A 5,037-nucleotide genomic window follows, 5' to 3' on the forward strand; every position below is an offset into this window, starting at 1 on the left:
TAATTTGTTTCCAGAAAAATAGCATTGTATTTGGTCAAACACATTTTTTCCCAACAGTTTGCTAAAAGCTGGCAGCAAGTTTATAGGTCTAGGCCGATTTACCTCTCTCGGGTAGCGGAATTACTTTGGGTTCCCTCCAGGCCTGAGGACAAAGACTTTCCTCTAGGCTCAGATAAAAAATATGACAGATGGGAGTGGCTATAATCAGCTACCATCCTCAGTAGCTTTCCATCTAAGTTGTCAATACCAGGTGTGTCATTATTGATCGATAATAATAATATTTCCAGCTCTCCCACACTAACTTTACAAAATTCAAACTTGCAATGCTTTTCTTTCGTTATTAGTTTTTTTATGCATGAATACAACTGCTCACTGTTCGTTGTTGCATTTCCTGCCTAAGTTTGCCAACTTTGCCAATGAAATAATCATTAAAATAATTGGCAAAATCAAATGGTTTTGTGATGAATAAGCCATCTGATTTGATGAAAGATGGAGTTGAATTTGTCTTTCTGCCCATAATTTCATTTAAAGTACTCCCAAGTTTTTTCCCATAATTCTTTATGTCATTGATCTTGGCTTCATAAGAAAGTTTCTTCTTCTTTTTGTTGAGTTTAGTCACATCATTTCTCAATTTTCAGTAAGTAAGCCAGTCAGAAGTGCAGCCAGCCACTCCTTTTGCCCCATCTCTTTCAACTATACAGTTTTTCAAAACTTAACAGTCAGTCATAAATTCATCCGGTGCAGCATCTGGATGCTCCTCATTAATCACATCAGACCAACAAATATTTTTAACATCATCCACATAAGAGTCACAGCAAAATATTTGTATGATCTCTTATACACTATTTTAGGCCCAGCTGTTGGAACCTTGGCTTTCCTGGATATAGTCACTATATTGTGATCACTGCATCCAATGGGTACGGATACAGCTTTAGAACAAAGTTCTGTAGTATTAGTAAAAATGTGATCGATACATGTGGATGATCTTGTTCCTGTAGTGTTTGTAAACACCCTGGTAGGTTGATTAATAACCTGAACCAGATTACAGGCACTGGTTACAGTAAGAAGCTTCCTCTTGAGTGGACAGCTGGATGAAAACCAGTCAATATTCAGGTCCCCAAGAAAGTAGACCTCTCTGTTTACATTACATACACTATCAAGCCTTTCACACATATTATTTAGATACTGACTGTTAGCACTTGGTGGCCTATAGCAACACCCCAAAAGGAAAGGCTTTAGATGTGCCAAGTGAACCTGCAACCACAACACTTCAATAATATTTGACATAAGATCTTCTCTAAGCATTACAGGGATATGGCTCTGAATATATACAGCAACACCTCCCCCATCAGCATTTCTGTCTCTTCTATAGATGTTATATCCTTGTATTGCTACTGATGTATCAACAAATTAATTATCTAAGTGAGTCTCAGAAATGGCTAATATATGAATGTTATCTGATGTTAGCAAGTTATTGATTTCATTAACCTTATTTCTAAAGGCTACATATATTAATATGGGCTATTTTCAGCCCTTTCCTGGGTAGTTTATCAGAGATCAATTGGTGTGTGTGTGTGTGTGTGTGCTGCGGGGTTGAAGCAACAAACCCATAGGCTTGGCTCTCTCATCCCTTCCAGGCTTCTAGGAGAGAGTGTGGACAATGAGCCTGTCAAAGCGGATGTACCCTTTTTTGGTTACTACATGATTCCATATGTGTTATTTCATAGTTTTGATGTCTTCACTATTCTACAATGTAAAAATAAAGACAAACCCTTGAATGAGTAGGTGTGTCCAAACTTTTGACTGGTACTGTATAGCTCAACAATATTTAAACAATCTATTCTCTGTTTGATGCAACAATGTGTGTGTTAAGCTATTCACTTCTTGATGCAACAAATGTGTGAGTTAAGCTATTCTCTGCTTCCGATTACAAGCATTTCGCTTCACCTGCAATAACCTCTGCAAATCTGTGTACGCGACCAATAAACTCTGATTTGACAATGTCAAGGAGTGCATTGCAAATGCCCATCATAATGTAGGCCTATGGTTGCATAGTACAGCTCCCACAATCTTCTCATTATCAATTTCTTTCAACCAATCATCAGCGATTACAGCCTTGAGTCTTCTTGGGTATGACGCTACAAGCTTGGCACACCTGTATTTGGGGAGTTTCTCCCATTCTTCCCTGCAGATCCTCTCAAGCTCTGTCAATTTGGATGGGAAGCATCACTGCACAGCTATTTTCAGGTCTCTCCAGAGATGTTCGATCAAGTTCAAGTCCAGGCTCTGGCTGGGCCACTCAAGGACATTCAGAGACTTGTCCCGAAGCCACTCCTGCGTTGCCTTGGCTATGTGCTTAGGGTCGTTGTCCTGTTGGAAGGTGAACCTGAGCGGTCTGGAGCAGGTTTTCATCAAGGATCTCTCTGCACTTTGCTCCATTCATCTTTCCCTCGACCCTGACTAGTCTCCCAGTCCCTGCTGCTGAAAAACATCCCCACAGCATGATGCTGCCACCACCATGCTTCACCGTAGGGACGGTGCCAGGTTTCCAGAGATGTGACGCTTGGCATTCAATCCTGTTTCTCATGGTCTGTGAACCTTTAGATGCCTTTTGGCAAACTGATTGGTGGAGTGCTGCAGAGATTGTTGTCCTTCTGCAAGGTTCTCCCATCTCCACAGACAAACTTCTTCAAACCTTCTCTCCTGATCGCTGTTTGGCCGGGTGGCTAGCTATAGGAAGGGTTTTGGTGGTTCCAAACTTCTTCCATATAAGAATGATGGAGGCCACTGTGTTCCAGGAGACCTTCAATGCTGCAGCCATTTTTTGGTATACTTCCCTAGATCTGTGCCTCTACGGACAATTCCTTCGACCTCATGGCTTGGTATTTTGCCCTTACATGCACTGCCAACTGTGGGAACTTATACGTAGACAGGTAAGTGTGCCTTTCCAAATCATGTCCAATCAAATTAATTTACCACAGGTGGACTCCAATGAAGTTGTAGAAACATCAAGGATGATCAATGGAAACAGGATTTATCTGAGCTCAATTTCAAGTCTCATAGCAAAGGGTCTGAATACATACAGTGGGGAGAACAAGTATTTGATACACTGCCGATTTTGCAGGTTTTCCTACTTACAAAGCATGTAGAGGTCTGTAATATTTATAATAGGTACACTTCAACTGTGAGAGACGGAATGTAAAACAAAAATCCAGAAAATCACATTGTATGATTTTTAGGTAATTAATTTGCATTTTATTGCATGACATAAGTATTTGATACATCAGAAAAGCAGAACTTAATATTTGGTACAGAAACCTTTGTTTGCAATTAAAGAGATCATATGTTTCCCGTAGTTCTTGGCCAGGTTTGCACACACTGCAGCAGGGATTTTGGCCCACTTCTCCATACAGACCTTCTCCAGATCCTTCAGGTTTCGGGGCTGTCGCTGGGCAATACGGACTTTCAGCTCCCTCCAAAGATTTTCTATTGGGTTCAGGTCTGGAGACTGGCTAGGCCACTCCAGGACCTTGAGATGCTTCTTACGGTGCCACTCCTTAGTTGCCCTGGCTGTGTGTTTCATGTCGTTGTCATGCTGGAAGACCCAGCCACGATCCATCTTCAATGCTCTTACTGAGGGAAGGAGGTTGTTGGCCAAGATCTCGCGATACATGGCCCCATCCATCCTCTACTCAATACGGTGCAGTCGCCCTGTCCCCTTTGCAGAAAAGCATCCCCAAAATATGATGTTTCCATCTCCATGCTTCACGGTTGGGATGATGTTCTTGGGGATGTACTTATCCTTCTTCTTCCTCCAAACACGGCAAGTGGAGTTTAGACCAAAAAGCTCTATTTTTGTCTCATCAGACCACATGACCTTCTCCTATTCCTACTCTGGATCATCCAGATGGTCATTGGCAAACTTCAGACGGGCCTGGACATGCGCTGGCTTGAGCAGGGGGACCTTGCGTGCGCTGCAGGATTTTAATCCATGACGGCGTAGTGTGTTACTAATGGTTTTCTTTGAGACTGTGGTCCCAGCTCTCTTCAGGTCATTGACCAGGTCCTGCCGTGTAGTTCTGGGCTGATCCCTCACCTTCCTCATGATCATTGATGCCCCACGACGTGAGATCTTGCATGGAGCCCCAGACCGAGGGTGATTGACCGTCATCTTGAACTTCTTCCCTTTTCTAATAATTGCGCCAACAGTTGTTGCCTTCTCACCAAGCTGCTTGCCTATTGTCCTGTAGCCCATCCCAGCCTTGTGCAGGTCTACAATTTTATCCCTGATGTCCTTACACAGCTCTCTGGTCTTGGCCATTGTGGAGAGGTTGGAGTCTGTTTGATTGAGTGTGTGGACAGGTGTCTTTTATACAGGTAACAAGTTCAAACAGGTGCAGTTAATACAGGTAATGAGTGGAGAACAGGAGGGCTTCTTAAAGAAAAACTAACAGGTCTGTGAGAGCTGGAATTCTTACTGGTTGGTAGGTGATCAAATACTTATGTCATGCAATAAAATGCAAATGAATTACTTACAAATCATACAATGTGATTTTCTGGATTTTTGTTTTAGATTCCGTCTCTCACAGTTGAAGTGTACCTATGATAAAAATTACAGACCTCTACATGCTTTGTAAGTAGGAAAACCTGCAAAATCGGCAGTGTATCAAATACTTGTTCTCCCCACTGTATTTGCATAAGGTATCTGTTTTTTATTTTTAATAAATTAGCTACAATTTCTAAAAACCTGTTTTCACTTTGTCGTTATGGGGTATTGTGTAGATTGATGAGGGGAACATTTTTTAATATTTAAAAAAAATAAGGCTGTAGCTGAATACTTTCAAATGCACTCTAGCGAGCTATATGGTGATATTCAGGCTGAGGTTAATCAATAAATGCAAACAGATATTTTGATTTTGTGAGGATATGACAGAGCCAAGTGACTTGGTGTATAGCGAGAATAGGAGAGGGCCTAGAACAGAGCCTGGGGGACACCAGTGGTGAGAGCGCATGGTGCGGAGACAGATTCTCGCCACG

The sequence above is a fragment of the Salmo salar genome, chromosome 12 (genome assembly GCF_965601325.2).
Source record: "Salmo salar chromosome 12, fSalSal1, whole genome shotgun sequence".
Lineage (NCBI taxonomy): Eukaryota > Metazoa > Chordata > Actinopteri > Salmoniformes > Salmonidae > Salmo > Salmo salar.